The 17,247-nt window shown below is 41.3% G+C and overlaps 1 protein-coding gene across 6 annotated transcripts in view; it reads left to right on the forward strand.

The window, feature by feature from the left end:
* Window positions 1-1,112: 1,112 nt before the first annotated feature.
* The window catches only part of FHIP1A (FHF complex subunit HOOK interacting protein 1A), a 97,150-nt gene continuing 81,015 nt past the window's right edge, over window positions 1,113-17,247 (forward strand). For 3 of the 6 annotated variants that reach the window (XR_003259862.2, XM_064510817.1, XM_026104950.2), the window contains exons 1-3: window positions 1,113-1,341; window positions 1,784-1,886; window positions 10,235-10,337. The gene's annotated coding sequence lies outside the window, so the exon portion shown is untranslated. Of the gene's footprint in view, window positions 1,342-1,452; window positions 1,512-1,783; window positions 1,887-10,234; window positions 10,338-11,913; window positions 11,978-17,247 lie in introns of those variants that run through there. The other 3 variants (XM_026104952.2, XM_026104955.2, XM_064510818.1) reach the window with 3 other exon arrangements.

Consider the following 17,247-nt stretch of genomic DNA (forward strand, 5'->3'; position numbering starts at 1 on the left):
CTCACGCTGGCTTCCACTCTGGCAACCTGGGCAGACACTGAATGTCACCGATATATCCAGGCTCTGTGGCAGTATAGTGAAATTGCTTCCTGAAAAAATGGTAAGAAATACGGGATCTTACGCAAAAATGCCCAGAGGTCTGAGCAACATTCACTCGTGATTTGGCCTGTGAGAGGGACGACATGTTAGTAGGTCCACTGAGCACCTCTACCACAGCATTTGCATTTCAAGAATGATGCTGTGCAAATATCCCATCTTGCTACTCTGAAAGTAATTAAAAAATAGCAGAAGACTGAGGAACTACAGTCTCTGGAAATGGCTTCTCTCTTTCTTTTTCTCTCCTCAAGATTAGCTTTAGCTCTTCCAGCCCCTCCAAGTGGAGGAACCTGATTCAAGGACATCAGCTCTCTCATTTCTGATACGCTGACTGGATTTTTGGCTGATGGTTTTGTCCCGGGTTGGGAAATCTTAATGCTGGTGTTTCTAGTTTTGAATCAGTTTGTGAGGCTCTAATAAGTTAGTAATCTTGGTAAATCACTCCTTAGTTACACCGAGCGCTTGGAGAGAACACTTCCTCAGCTCACAGGGCACGCGCTATGTTTGGTGAATTATATTTCTATTTAAATGAGCTGCTGCTCTAATAGACTAGCTTCTCTTTCTGTTTTGAGTCATTAGCGAAATCACAATCAGCACCCTGGCAACATAATTAATTTATCTGAAGCCTTTAAAAAAAATAATAGGAAAACACAATATCACAGCAAATCACGCTTAACTACTCACCAGAGCAGTCTATCCCCGTTATAGAGTAAGGTCTGTAAAGTAAGAGCTATGTAGTTTATATCATTAGAGAATTATCTCTAATTCTGGCCTAAAAGTCACGGGGCAGAATTACAGCGGCCGTGGGCAGTGCTGCCGGTCGGGGGGGCGGCGTGCTGCAAAGAGCACTAAAAAGAAAGGGGTGTGGGGGGGGGGCTGGACAAGGCCGCGCCGTGGCTCCCCTCACCACAGGCAGCGCGGGGCGGCCGGCAGGGGGCGCCGCGGGGGCGGCGGCGGCGGGCGGGTCTCACCTCGGCAGGTCGCGGCTCCGCCCCGCCGTGGCGGCTCCGAGTCGCGGGCGCGGCCCCCCGCGCCCTGTGTTGCGCGAACTTGGCCGTCGCCGACAAGTTGCGGCCGGCCCCGACGGGAGGGAGCCCCGCGGAGCGCCCCCGTCCGCGGGATTAGCGCCGGCCCCGGCTGCCCCGGAGCCGCCCGGGCTCACCTGGGCGGCCGCCTACCCCCCCTCCTTCCCCCCCGCCTCGCCCCGCCGGGAGGAAACTCCGCCGCGGCGGACGGGTGGCGCAGGTAGGCGGTTGGGGGCGGCGGTTGGCGCCGCTCCGGGACGTGCCCGCGGCGGGCGGGCGCCGGAGCCGCTTGGGGCGGCTTTAACGGCGGCTCTGCTGTTCGCCCGGTGCCGCCGTGGCCGTGGCCGGGCCGGGTGCCGCCGCGGCCCGGCGCTGGGCGGCTGCCGCCTGGTAATGGCGGCGGGCCGGGGGGAGGATGTAGGTCAGGGGATAAATCGCCGGTAAATCCCCTTAGCTCGCGGCGGGGGCGGGCGGCGCCGGCGGCCCCGCTGCTCCGCGCGGACTCGTGTGGCAGGATGACCGAGAAGAGCCGCTCTTCACCAGCGGGTCACCTGGCGCCAGGGTGTTTTTTTTTGTCAGCTGCGTGACATTACGTTTGAGTTCTGACTCCTGTTTTAACAGCCTGGTAATGTCAACTTTTTCTCTTTTTTTCCTCCCTTAAGGAAATTCATGACGCCGCTCACCACACCTCCGAAGGCGCTGTCACGTCTGCGTCGCCCTGCGGTGCCAGCCTGAGGTAGAGGCCTCGGCAGCTCCGGGCCCCAGGTAAGCGGAGGAGCGGGCCGCCCTGCTGAGGCGGTTTCCCTGCTCCTCTTATCTCGGAGGCAGCGAGGACGCACCGGCGGCGTGGCGTTCGCTTGTGTAAGCGTGTGCTGTCACCTCGGGTCATCGATACTAACTAGGCGTGATTTTGAGTTGCTCCATGCGGACAGAGCTGTGGGTGCAGACAGACACGTCGCCTCCGAGGATGTTGGGCGAAGGACCGACCTGCCGGTGTAAGAGAGTTTGCCAGATTGGGACATGTGGTTTCTGTACGTTAGAAAGGCCAAGGCACATTTGGTAGCGTTTGCAGATGTCACTCTGATTTCCTCCCCACCCTCTCCATGCGGTTAGTTTTAAAGTTTGTATTAATATAGCTCAGTCATTGATAAGAAAAACATAAATGCCCCAGAAGAAATGTGTTAGTTTAACAAAGCATCATGCTTCTTCTGGTTGAGGAGATAAAGACTTCAGGATCTGCCCATGTCCTCTCTATCTAGATGTTTTCTGTTATCAGTGTGAATCTGATGCTGCACAAGAGTTTGTAGTTGCATTATTCATCCGTACAACACTGTTTTCATTCATCTTTGTAGCCATAAGAAGGATTTGGGGCCTCACCTCCTTAGTGGCTAAGCATGATGCTTTCATCTCACTTTTATTTTCAGGGAGAAGAGGGAGTGGTAATAAACTGTCCATGCTAAGGGATCTCCCACACAGCAGTATAAGAATACTGTTAGGTGATGCAGTACAGACCTGTGTTCCTGGCCTGACCTCTTTTTGTATTGTAATTTGTGGAAGTAAACCTTTAAGGAAAATGGCAATTGGAAGGTGATATAATACCTGAAGGACTGAAATCAGATTAGGGTTTTCATATTATTCATGTTGCCTTACTTTTGCTGGGCTGTGTATAAAGAGTTGCCTGATTTGAAACTAATTTAGGAATTAGGACCTAATGCTGCATTTTTTTTTGTCCCTCACTGGCTCTGTTTTAATAAAGGTCAAAGGGAGAAACAGAAAACCTTACAATCCTTTCTGTAAATTACAAATGGTTTCAAAGGGCAAGACTGTACCACTGATATATTGGTATGAGGATGGTGGTTGCAGTTTTGAAGCTGATGAAACATCCAAACGCCTTTTTCTGTCATCCTTCTGAATCAAGATAAATGTTTTCCATCAATTTCTACTAACAGCTATTTTTATCTATTCATTGAGTGGTGAAGATTGACGATATGTGCTTAGAAAAATAAGTGAATTCTGTTTAAATGATGAAAACTGTAATGCCAAAGCCCACAGATGAAGCATAACTTCATTTACATTCTTAATTTGTTCTTCGTTGTTGTTTTTTTTAACTTTACTGCATCCATTTTGTGTCTAAACTGTATGCTGATACCAGTAAAAAGCAGATTATGCCCTGTGATTTTTATTCCAAAAACTTTATAGAATCCAAAACTACGAGAAGTAAAACTGGAGAAACTGCTGCTGACGTGGTTTTATTTGATCCTGACATGAAACTGAGTTTTAGAAATCTATATGTGCATATTCTTTTCAAAAGATTATGCATTGAAGCCTTTTAAGCTTAAGTCTTCAGATTTATAGACTTTTGGCAGCATCTGAAGCTTCAGTTTCTCTGTTGAACTGCTTTCATTGAAGGGTTATTGAGAATATTTTGATATACATCAAGTTCTAAGGTGCGTGTTTTTTTGTGTGTGGAATTTCTTTTTTTTTTTTTTTAAGGGTTTATTCACAAATGCTGCTCTTCCAACCTTGTGTATCTTTCTTTATTAGTAAACAAATACTCCTTTGTGATGCTGGCAGAAGGTTTCATTGCAGGAACTTTTCAGATTTTAATTAGATTTATGGAAGTATGGTTTGGTTCTTAAATGCTTGAGTTGCTTACTCAAGTTTTTAAAATTCAGGTTAGTGCATCCTAGAATAATTTTATTGTGACTCGTACTTTCTCTCAAACGTTTGAGAGAGGTGCACGTTCTCTGTGTTCTGACATGTCTAGAGCAGTTGGTATTTGTTTCAGTGTTGTTTGTTATCTGTTGCTGAGGACAGGGGTCTTCTGACCTTTTGTTCCAGCCATCCTTTTTGTCACAATTTTATAACTATATTTCACTTTTACAGACACTTAATCTCTAAGGTGCGCTCTTCCCCCCCCCCCCCCCCCACCATTCCTTGTATTCAGACATGCTGACTTGGCATCATTAGCTTACTTGTGATCTCAGCCTCACCAGATAATCATTTAGCGTAAGACTGTCTGACCTACAACTAGGATTAAATCCTATTCCCCATCCACCTCTGAGGAACCCCCCAGGAAAGAGGGCATCAAGGAAGGCTGTTGACAAATGCTGCTTTCATGTACTGCGTTCTGCTCCCGGTAGCTCCTCCGTTTTTGCAAGTATTTCAGGTAACGTATCACATGACAGTGGATGCTTGTATTTTAGGTATATAATAGAAGCACTTCTAATGCTCTGGTATTAGAGGAGTTGAAATAGGCAACCTTGGAGTGCTTCCAAAAGATACTGCAAAGGCCAGCCCTGGTCAGAAGCTGGGGCACTATCAATCTGGAAACTCTGAATTTCTCTCAGTCCTTCTTGCAGTATAGCACAGAGGCAAAATAAAGGCTTTTAAGTAGCGACTGGCATGGCTATTTTTTAATAATTGCTGCACCATTAAAAACTGAACTGTCCAATTCCAAGAAAGAGTGCCTTTTCCTGGTTTGACTCATCCTTTTCGAAAGTGGGAGTGCATTGTGCAGACAGGGACGGTCAGTTAGACTGTCTCAAGTCTGAAAACTGACTAGGCTAAACCAAAAGAACAGTTATTTTGAATACGTATGTGAATCCATACAGCAATAACTGGTTCTGGAATAATTAGTGTAATTTATATTGGTACATTTTAAAGTGTCTGCTTATGGAGGTTTGGAGGTGTTGAGATTCACAGCTAAAGTTAGCGTTATAAAGACTGAAGAACTTCTGGGAAAGCACCTTGCCTTACTTTCTGCCTTACAGCATTGATCATGCAAGACTTCCTGTTTCTACATATAGGTATCTTTTAGTAAATGAGTCTCATTGATGGTACAATAAGAGTGCTTTCCTACTTTCCTATTTAAACTGTATGGCCAAAAAATTCATTTCAGAGGTGATCTAGAAGGACTTGTCCAGGTGATGCAATTCTGCATGGAATGAAAGCAGACCAGGTAAGGGAAGAGCTTGTGACAGGCAGTGGCAGAGGCCCAAGGTACACAAAGACAAGCAGGATCTAAGAACATGTTAGCTTTGGTATGTGGTGGGATTAGCTTTTATTTACAGAGAAAAGTTCAGAAACATGACACAAATATGACATCTGCATGCAGGAGACCTGAAGCAGTAGTTCCATACATACAAAGAACACTTTTTTTTTTCTCCCTCCAAAATCAACTGCCACCTGAAAAGGAGGAATGAGATTCTGAGTTAGACTGTGTAAGGTGTACGTAAAGCTTTGAGTTGCTTTATTTTGTCTCTGAATGCGGCACGTTTTCGTGGTGTTTGCAGAATTTGTCCTAGAATTTATTCTCCTTCACACTATGGTGGCTCCCCGAAGTGGGTAAATTATTGGGAAATCAATAACCTTCTCCCTTCCTGTCAAAGTAAAAAGTAATACTGAATTGCCTACCAGCACAGTGGTGGTATCTGTTAGACTATGATGGTTAATTCTGGGCTAATAATAATTAGCTTTGTAGAGGGCATATTACCTGCTTCTGTGTGTGGGTGGGAAATGTGTAGCTAGATTAGTACTAAAAATGTCAGGCAAATTCTTTTTATGTAACTTTTGCCACTTAACTGTGGATGCATAGTCAAATGTCATCTTCTCCTCTTGTACCTCTAATCAAGTCTCCAAACAGTCAGATAGTCACAATTTTACATAGTTACAGTTGCATCCATTAGTATAACTTGTCCAGTTTGTTTAAAAAAAAAACCAAAAAAGCCTGTGTTGCAATAAAAACATATGTGCTATGGTCTTTGCTGAAATAACTGCTGATAAAAGGCAATTGCTCCCCTTACTCTCCACACTGTAGTTCACATTTAACAAGTTGCCAGTATACTGTGTTGGTTGAGGATAAGATTTATTTTTGTGAAAAACTTCGTTAGAAGTAGCCCTAATGTAGTCACTATTCTAGTAGTAGTTTAATTTGCTTGGGGAACAGAAAAAATGATGCCAGCAAAAGAGCTCATAGCTAGAAGGATTTCCTAATTATACCTTTAAACCCCCCCCCCCCCCCCCCCAGCTTTTTAGCTATTAACCAAACCTGTAGTAAAACCTCAGGTACCACTGAGAACAAACAGGAGGGAAACCATATGTCTGAGAATATTGTACTTTTGAGTTAATTTTGTTAGCAACAGTTAATATACTTGTAATAACTAAACATTTTTCAGATGTTTGTTCTTGGACACCTAAGTTGTGTCCTTAAAGAACAAACAAACACTGTAATGCAGCCAGACACCCAAAGAAGTGTGGGGTTTTAAACTGAATTGTGTTAACTCAGTTTGATGTGGCTAAAAAGGCACATTTAGAGGCAGGCTGTTGCCCTAGGGTAATACAACAAGCTTGAGAGGCAGAGAAAATTTGGCTTGCTGTTCCACTGCTGTACTAGCATCGCATTAGGAATAGTGGAGGTTTGTTTTTAGAAGTATATGTATCTTGGACATGCAAGGGGAGAAGCGTCTCTGAGTAAGAAGGTATTGCTTTTATAATAACATGCTAAGGTTGAAACATTTGTGCGTCAGTATCTTGTTACACTGGACCAGTGTGCTGTACTAAACATAGCTGTGTTGTTTCCTGTTTGCACGTTTTTATTGCTCTGTCTGTGCCATAAATACATGTTTTAGTACATGGTGTGATAAATTCATATTGTGTTCCTGTAAGAAAACCCATTGATGACAGAAGTTTATCTATGAGAAACCAGCATTATTGTCAGTGCTAGGCTTTGCAGGAAGGGGTGAACACAGGCTCTCAACCACAAGGGATGTGGATTCACGACGGAGATGATGGCTCTCTTCCTCTGGGCATGTGACCTGGAATACGTGCTGGGTTTCCTCTCATGCTTGCCTGGGTGAGGTACAGCTATGACAAAGACTAGGCAGCCAACTATTTTTCTGTGAAGCGTCAGCTTCTTCAGAGAAGGGTGTGCTGCTCCTTGTTTTGCTCCTACGTTGTTATTTAACCACCCAGATATCCTTGGCATGGATTGGGGGAATCGGCCTTGCTGGGGCTTGTGATTCTCAGGTTGGAAAGGGGGGGGGGGGGGTGTTCAGCTGATTTTCTGGTCTTCTCCTGTGTGTGTGCGTTAGCATTTGTCCTTGAATGCAGGGATGCATAGGACATGCAGTTTGCAATTACTTTTGACGCTGCTAGGTGTAACAGGATAATTTCCTTTTTGAATTCCTCACTGGCATTAAGATTAATTATGCTTGCCTGCTTGGAGTGGTTTTGTGTAAACCATTAGAAACTTCTTCATCAGCTCCTTCAAACTTTTTAATACATTGAGGAACATACAAAGTGAAAATACTATGTTTTCTTAAAAGTCAAAAAACAGAAAATAAACATGGAGGGCACAAACTGATTTTTCCCCTTCTCCCTCCAGATAACTTTTGTTCTTAATGCTTTGGTCCCAGCAATGGGAACATTGGGAGATATTAGTGTGAACTGGGTGCCAGATACCACAGGAATTTTATGGATGTCAGTGGTTAAATCTGCCCTCGGCAGTATTTAGCTGGCATGATTTTTACAGTGGTGATTGTTGCCAGCAACAGCCCTGTGCTTAAGGGGTCCCTGATACAGCAGAACACACAGTAGTATTGAGCTGGTTTTGCAGTCGTCTTAGGCTAGATAGAGCTAGGTTTGTCTAGCTTGGATGCTGGTGGTGGCCTTGGACTTAGAAAACTTCTATATATATATATATATTTTAAAAAGTTTATTTAAATATATGAAGAGAAATAACTAAGTTCAGCAAAAGTGCATTTATGATGCGTATTACTTGTAAGTTATGTATTTTGTTAGTGTTGTTTTTTAGCGATTTATTTGACAAAATGTATTAACCAGAAATGTCTGTAAGTCCATTTGGGAAGATTTTAATATCACATTTTCTGTGATATTCAAGTGGTAAATCATCACATTTACCAACCCATATTAGGGACACAGGGGCAAAGGTCAAAGATAGAGGTAATACCCTTTATTAGATCAACTGCTCTAGTTAAAGAAGTAGAGAAGCTTTTAAGCGTACAGTCCTTTGTTTCTGATGACATTCCAGTCAGCTCAATAAAACGACTGAATTATTTGACTTTCAGTGTATAAAGAAGCTATCTGAGCTCTTTTCTGAGCATTAATGTTTCTTCTATCCTTTGCCTATAAGGAAGAAAATTATTAGCAGAATTCGTGGCTTGTATTTGCATGAACATTTCCCATTAGCCTTCAGTGAAATTCAACAGCATTTGAATTACTTTGTGTGCAGATACATTTTTAAAAGTTAAATGAGTTAAAGATGAATAAAGTGTTGTCTGATTCCTCCCCTTGACTATTTAAAATTCAGACGTGATAGTAATGCCTCAGATTTTGTGGATGTTGTATTAGTTTAGGAAGTGCTAAACTATGCAAGGCTTAAATCTAGCACTTGCTGTGCGCTTCATCATTGCCGTAACAGGTGCACGTGCAGCGCATCAATAGGTGGAAAGTTACTGGGTTTTTTTGAGGTAGCAGCAAGCATGGGGGATAAAACTTTGCTGTATTGGCAGGAGGACAGATTTCATTACTAGCAGTAACGTTTTACCGAATTTTGGCAAACACTTAAGGTAGCAAAAGATTAGGTTTAAAGGAGATATCAACTCCATCGCAGCATTTCAGGAGCGCTCAGCATTGAGGTCAGTGACAGAAGGCTCACTGACAGAAGATAACGTGGTCTAATTAGTTATCGTGCCAAGATATGCTTAAATATTCAGAGATAAAAACATTATTTTTGAGACTTCTTTAAGAACAGGAATATTTGAGTCTATGGAATAAGGGAGTTGAAAAAGCAGTTGATGGCAAAACAAAGAAACTTTGCTGTTATAAACAGTTCTGCTAATCAGTTGTGAGTGAAAAAGAAAACACAGATACTATTTTGGTAGAGGTTGCTGAAGGCTGCCAAGGCAGGAAGATTTGCTGGATGGGGATGTTTGTGGACACGTAGCAGGAATCATCTGGAGCACAGGATTTTAATTACCCAGGAATGTTGGGAAGAGAATGCAGCAGGATGCAGGTTGCTAGTAAGTTCTTGAAAGACCTAAGCGATACTTTCCTGATACTAAATATGGACAAAACAACCAGAGGATGAGCTCTTCCAACCTTTATCCTAACCAAGAGAAGGCAGATAACTTGCGTGAGAGTGACCAAGTGAGAAAGTCTGGCTCACAGGATGCGAAAGAGGACTTACAATAAAATAAAACAATAAAATTTAGGAAGGCAAGCTTTGGGTAAGGCACTTGCATGGGTCTTATCCACCAGTTCTGTGTGTTAAGGGCAAAAGAAATTTAGGAGAGATTGTTCCTTCAGGAAATTATGTTAATGGCAGAAATGCAAATTGTTCCTTTCTGGAGAAAAATAGGAAAATTGGGGAGAGGCTGGCTTGGCTACTAGTGAGCTCTTTAACCTCAAACACAAGAAGAGGAGAAAAGAATCCAGGTCAGGTTACTAAGCACTGGTATAAAAATATAGCACAAGCATGTAACACTAAAATGCAGCATTCAGAAAGGCTCACTCACAAAAAGTAACATGAAATCGTTACAGAAATATAGTGATGGTAAAAAGAAACACAAGGAAGGCTTGCTGCTCTTTGAAAACTGAAGCTGTTGGCAGATAATGCAAAGCAGACAGAGGTCTTTTTTTCCATCACATCCTTAGTAAGAGAAACTGGGACTAGGAGGCTAGCACAGTTGATATTCAAGGCAAATAATAAAGTCCTAGGCTGGAATAAGGAAGGAGCAGGTTATAGGGCACTTAGATAAGTTTAAATTTGAAAAATTTAAAAAAAGCATTATTGAAGGGATAAAAAGAGCTGATGTAATCCCTGATCTGCTGCAGTTCTTAACTCCTGGAGAATGTGTAATACTGTGAGACTGAGAAGAGCAATTACAGTGTCTGTCTTTAGGAGTGTTGTTGGGGGTGGAGTGGAAATGAGCACTTGTAGACTCAGTTGTTGGATTATTTGTTCCAGTATTTTTCCTGGGAATTAAACTCTTCAAAAGCACTAGAAGATGACAAAACACTGAGCAGTAGCCCATATGAATTTTTTGAAGATTAAACTGTGTTAAACTGATGTGATTTATTTCTCGAAACAGAGAAAACTTTGCAAACAGAGGAACAGTTGATCCCTGATATCTGGACTCCGTATGATAGAAACTTCTCTCTTTCGTTGAAGAATGTCTAGAGGAACAGACTGTGGTAAGTGCAAAGCTGTTTGAATTGTTTCCTCTGGGAATGGGCTCAGCAGATAATGTTGTGGGTTTTTTGTTTCTCTGTTTTTTGTTTTGTTTTTCCCCTCTTAAGGATTTGGGGGTTATAATGGATGACCAGAATCTGAGTCAACAGTGTTATGTTGTTGTAAAGTTAGAGAATATCATGCCACGATATCATCACGGAATGGTTGCATTCTGCCCCCAGCAAAGGTCACCTCAGTAGCGCTGGTTTGCAGGTTGGGGCTGGAGTTTGCATAGCAAAAGCATGAGCAAAAGCACAGTCCCATTCCTTCCTTCAAAGGCAGTGAGGCTGCTTTAAAGTGATTACTGCCTCTTGGTTCCTTCCACTTACTTGGTGGGAGTGATCAGAGAAGGCCAGAGAGACCAAATGCGTACCTGCCTCACCCTGAGGTTTGCTCCAGTAAGCCTTTAGGACCTTTCTGGTTCTTAGTGAACTGTGACCCCATCACAGATGGGAGAACAGAAACATTTTTTCTGCAAGTTACGTAAAGTAATCTTTCTGCTGACAGAGGAAAGGCCTGAATTGGGGGAGTGTCTAGTTTTGAAGATGGATTTAAAAAAAAAAAAAGTATGGACTCATTGGAGAGAGTCCAGAGAGGAGCAATAAGACTACTTGGGTATCTGGAGGAATGATTGAATGGATTAAGAGGTGTTATTTTAGCTTGAAAGAAGAGAAAGGTAGTGAAGAAATGAGGGTCGGCAATGTGGTAACAGTTTTTAAATACGTGAAGTACACACATTTGCTCCTCACAACGATCTGTTCTGTTTTCATGGTTGTTAGGCACTCTTGCATTGCCATAGATTGCCAGAAAAAATTATGCATACCTTTAAAAACAGAGGAGTCGAGCGTATGCAAGTTGTGAAGCAGGCACAGGGGTTTGAGCTGGGTGATTTTGAGGTGCCTTTCGGTCCTTTGATTAAGTGGTAAATAAGAGACAGTTACTGTGGTAAAGCACTGTCTGTAAGATCCAAGGAGAGTGCAGCACTGAGAATCCCTGTTCTTCGTATCTCTACTTTTGTCATCTGACAGAGACAGGATAATCTAGAGGATATTAAAACATGATTCCTCCTTTTTTGCTCCTCCCCGCCTCCGTATCTATCAGATGGGTGAGACTTTTAGATCTTCACCTCAGTGTAGCTCTTGAGAAGCAGATGGAACTCCCTGTCTCGCTCTCGTACAAAGACAGTACGAGAAAGGACCGTGGGCATGGCTGCACCCATGCTGGCTCTGCAGGGCCAAACCCCAGAGCAGGGAGTGCTAGGAAATGTTGTGTCGAGATACCTAGATTAGCTTCAGAAGCAGGTTAGTCATATTTGTATGGCGCTGCATCCATGCCACTGTAGTTTTATTGCTTCCTGACCCATGCTAGTATATCTGCTCTCTGGCCTGTAGACTTAAATCGGCAGCTTAGCGACAATTTGGGAAACTTTCCTGTAATCCACTGTGTGTTGTAAACAACCCTCTCTTGTGCTACTGTTGCAGTGTGTGTTTATTTGGGTGCACTAACTCTCTTTTCCTTTAATTGCTTGTCTTGTCACAGCACAGAACAGAGATGGCCCTCGACTGTGTTGAGGGTTCTTATCTCAGCATTATGGATAACAACGGTGAGATAAACAAAGGTTTTTATTTCAGTCAGTTGCTTTTGGGCAAATCTGTGAATAGCAGGGAAAAAAAATCCCACCGATTTGGGGAAGTCCTGCAAGGTCTTTGATCAAATGATCTTTAAATCAAAAGTGAATATTTAGAAATTAACAGTGCTTTCTAACAGGTTTTTTACTCACAGAGGGAAGTTTCTCAGGATGAATCACTTCTATATGTTCTTTCTCTTAATCACTATCATGCATGTATGAAGTAGAGCTACATTTTAACATACTTCCCTTTTAAAATTTTAAGGTCCATCTGTTGTTTTTGTTAGGCTTTTAATGGCATGGTTTGCTACTGGGAGTGTTTTTACTGGTTCATAAATCCATGAACTGTGATTTCTGGACTACTGTTTTGGGTTTGGTGTTTTCATGTGAAGGGGAAAGATAAGCAAAGTAGCTTATATTTATCAAACTACAAGCCTTAGCATCTTTCATACTACCTAGCCTGGGTAGTGGTGTAGGTTATGATACATGGGATGTAATTCAGTCTCTGAGGAAAAACTTTCATTTCAAATAAAATGCAGTATAATCCTATGACTATACTGAGCTCAAAATTAATTGTGTTAAAGGGAACAGATAGTTCTTGGCTACTCTCACACTTTTCAAAACTCCTTAAAAAGGATTTGCCATTCTGAGGATGTTCTGTATCCTTTCTATTAAAAGAAGCTTTGATGGACTGCTCTCTGCTAACTGTAGCTTGAAGAAGCACTGAAAATTACTTTCTGTCATGATGATGTGGATGATATCAAGTTATTGATAGAAATCAGCATCTTAATTGGTGAGGACTATTACTATGAATTAGCTATTTTTTTATTCTAAAATCTTGTTAGATCCTTATTCCATTAATTTCAGTGAGGACAGGATTTCAGGCTATCTAAGCAAAGTAAGTTTTTTGTTTAAATTTTCCTATATTTATATGAATTTCAGTTTATTTAATATTTTTATATCTGGTTCCAGTTTTTGAGCAGTGTCTCCACCATTTTATAATGCTTTCCTCATTTCTCTCCATTTTAAGAAATGCGAAAGCAGAAACTCTTGATGTTCTTGCTCGCTTTTCACTCAAATTTAGGGAACAGAATGTAGATGTGTTTTTGTTTTTGTTTTTGTTTTTTTTTCCTGGTGTGTGGTTTTGTTTTCTTGCTTTTAAAAAGCTTTGGATTTGATGCATTCCAAAAGCAAAATATTTGTTCTTCCAAAAATACATTATGTAATCCAAGACTATCCTTGGCAGGATTGGTTTATCAGCATCTAGGAAAAAAGAGATCCAAAGTGTCCAATGTTCTCTAGAGAACATATTATTTTCCTCCTGACAGTACAGATTTTTGTCTGGAGGTGAATGAGAAGTGGTGACAAATACACGCCGTGATTGCTAAGAGTCTTCTGGGCCTTGAGTGCAGGAAGCTCTCTGTTTAGTTATTACTGTGCTTTTTGAACTTACAGTTGTTTTTTATGTAATGTTTTTGTTAGACAGAAAGGACTACTGATGATTGGAAATTGCAATCTCTTTAGGTTATTCAGATACCTGTGATTTCCTGTACTAGACTGAGTCTGCTTTTGCCTTCTAAACTAAGTTGTGTTTTCATAAGTTGGTAAGCCAGAGGTACTTAAGATGTGGTAACTTTCCAGAATCTGATGTTAAGGTTTCAGATACAGATTCTTCTTCTTTTTCTTTTCTTTTTTTTTCTTTTTTTAGTGTGTGTGATCAGAGAGTCTTTCCATGTTCCCAGTGCCTTCGCTTTAAAACCCACTCATTGACTGCATATCAGAGAGAAATCGTAGTTTTTGTAGACTACAGAAGAATACAGTTTTGTGTTTTTTCTTTACTGCCTCAGTAATACCAACAAAGATTCATTGAATCCTGCAGTACTTTGAAGCTGAAACACAGAATATGTTAGGGTAATACAGCACCACTCTTAAATAGGTCTCATATTCTATTCAACGTATAATAGAAAACATGTACTAGCCTACTCAGAAGTGGGATTGTTCCTCGTATTATGACTCTTGTACCAATTTGCAGTTTCAGACTTGTGATTCTGGTTCAGATATCTGCCTCAGGTTGAAGTATGCTGGAATCTTGAAAAAATATGCTAAAAAGCTTTCCTCACGTGTGCTCTTTCTCTCTTTCCTTCTCCTTCCTAATTCTGATCACTTGAGGCCTTTCCGTGTGCATTTTTTGCCTACTCCTTTCCCACATCTGCTGGAAACACACTGATTTGTAGAGAGGCTTGGGGTTGCCTTCTGTGCCAGCCTTTGGTTCTATGACTGCGTGCAGTGGCTATTTCTCCTCCTTTTTTTTCCTCCTCTTTTCTCTTTGATAAACTATTTCCCTCCCTTTTAGTTACACGTGAAAATGCCAAGTTGAATGACTCGTAAACCTCAGTCACGAGGACTTCATTTCGACTGTAACTTTTGTAATTATGTATATGCCAGTAGTATTTAAGATATGCTGCAAATTAAAAAAGATAAATCCAGGGGAGAAAATAATTATTTAAGTTAAGGGACAGCTTGGCCAAGAACACAGTTATAACCTCCACTTAGAAATTTATGAATATATAATCACAAATAATTATAATTTATATAATATTTATAATAATATTTATGATTAATGATATAAGTTATTATGATTATAATATTTATATATAATTGATACAGAGAAATAAAAATAGAAAGATAGTATTTAACTAATCAAGCTTATAATCTCATTTTTATGACCCGATATAACGGATATATGGGCAGACAAGAGGGGAATTAGTATCGGTTACAAATTACAGGGAAATCCTCTTCTAGAGTCCCCCTCAGAATCATTCTGAGAAATCAGGAAAATTAAAAATATGGTGGTTGGTGAGCTAGCATTATGTGAATTACGTGAATGTGAACAGTACTTTCCTGTTTCAGTGAAGCTGCAGACATCTGCAGGTTGTGGAAGCCAGCTAGTAATAGCGAAGGCTATATGGAACGCAGGCAGATAAAAGCATGCAAAGAAGAGGTGGTAGATCTCCTAAGGATATTTATCTCTTGTGAGCTATGTAAAATAATACCCTTCTGAACTGCGGTCAGAGGAAGAAAAAGTTCACCCAACCTTTTTCTCCCTCACGTTGAATTAAAAAAAGAAATCCACATGCTATTTAAAGGGTACTTTACAGAAAAACTCGTAACTTATTTTGCATTAATGTGGTTGCTTGTTTAAGTTAGGTATGTATTTCATTTTGTGTTACTTGGAAGCACAGGCTGGAGAAGGATGGCATTAAAGGCACTAGGGAAAAAAAAATGTGTGATGATCTGGAGGGCAGAGAGCTCTAACCTGATGTTATTTCCCGTGGGGAAACTGGCTAGTTTCGAGGACTACCTCTTTGTTTTAACAGGGGGGAGAAAATGATGTTAAAGGATTGTTATGAGGTCTCTTGTTGCCTCTGCAGATGAATCTGGTATAATCATCCCTAAAACTTAGGAGCATAAAACAGTAAGGGATCTCTTGGGTCATCTAATCTGAAATCATGTTATATTTCTCTTCAATAAACTGGTGGTGTCTTTTCATAAGCAGTTAGAACTTCTGAGCATTTTTGTTCGTGCTACTTTGAGAGGAAGCCTGATTCAGAGCCTGCTTAGAAACTTCCAGTCTGCTTTTATCACAGCCAGTTTGGACTATGAGTTCTTGGCTGAAAACTGTACTTATGCTAAATAACTATTTTCTCCCTTGCTGGATACCTTTTTAATTTGTGCATAATTCCTTAAAACAGCATTCGGAAAACTATTGCAGAATTCTAGGTACTTGCTTATAAGAGATTAAAAACTAACAGGTTCTCTGTTTAGAATTAATTTGTGTTGTCTGGAGGACAGACTGTTCTGCCAGACAGGTTAGCAAGACTTCTGCAAAATCGTTTTTGAATGCTTAGCATTGTGTAAATGAATAGGCACCCTTTTCATAGCTGCATTCTTTTGTGTGTGTGCGGCCTTGTTATACATCAGATATGAATTTAATTTAAATGACTCTAGTGTTAACATAAATGTGTGGATTTCTCCTTCTCCTTTGCCTTTGCGTGTGTTTGGTTTAACAAGGTGTGGTTTTGATGCATTTCCTGATGCAAAATTGAGTTTTGTGATCAACTTTTTAACAGCACTGCCAGCTTTAGCATTCAGTGTCATATCATTTGTTTCTGCTTTTGTGTTGCTGGGCACAGTATGTAGCTGTGGAGTGATCCGCATTGGTCTCCTGTGTGTTATTGTGTGTTTGTTGTTGTTGTTGTTGTTGGGGGAGGAGGTTCTGGGTTACCTTTCAGCTAGAACAGTTTCTTAATTGCCCCAGACAGGTTTAGTGTGTGGCACACAAATGCGCTCCAGGTGCAGCATGGGTGGGTGGATGGCAGCAAGGAGGGGAAGTGTGAATTGCTCTTGCAGTGGTGCTGCCCTGTAGCTGATGGTGGCCTCAGTTGATGTTTTCAAGGCTTTCTCACCAAGGCGATGGCCTGAAACTGCTGATCTTGTCTGTGCAGACCTGTTTCACGGTGTGGAATATAGTTCATTGTTACTGCCTCAGTGGATCTGACTTGAGATTTTATCATTGGAAGGTTTGTTCTCTTAAAGATGTTTGTTTCCACTTGCTAAACTGCCAAATCTCATTCAAGTGCTAGGCAGTTACTTTGTATTAAAAGAAAAGGATAATTTTTACTTTTCAACTTTCTCCCCCTTTCCTTGTCCTTAGTGGAAAACTGAATCTTATTGAAAGGTGTCAGCTGAAGAAAGTTTAAATTTACCTTATCCACCAAAAAAATTAGCTACGGAGGAAGTTTTTGCTTGCTGACCACCTGTAGAGGTGCATTAGTTGCAGGTAAAGTGTGTGTAATAGGTTGTGCTGAAGTCTGTCTGCCAGACCATGAGCTCTCGATTTAGGATGCCCGCTGTCACGGTGGGCTTTGGCAATGTGCAAGCCTGTCCTAAAAAATAGGCTTGAGACAGCAATCTTATTTAAAATCTCAGGTGGAGACTCCAGTAGGACTGAGCTGCATTTAGGTGATGAGGGTTCTGAAGCCTCCTGTCAATGTGTCTGGTGAATCAGTGCTCATTCACACCTCTGGGGATGACAGCTGCATAGTATTTTTGTGGACAGTTGCATAGTATTTTCGTGGCAACCACGGTAGTTGCATATACGGGAAATTGATACTTGGCAATTATGAAGTATGTTTTAGCTTTCTCTGTGTCCTAGTGTCCTGTAACTTCTGGACAGCTATGCTATG

This window comes from Dromaius novaehollandiae, chromosome 4 (genome assembly GCF_036370855.1).
Source record: "Dromaius novaehollandiae isolate bDroNov1 chromosome 4, bDroNov1.hap1, whole genome shotgun sequence".
Classification (NCBI taxonomy): Eukaryota; Metazoa; Chordata; class Aves; order Casuariiformes; family Dromaiidae; genus Dromaius; species Dromaius novaehollandiae.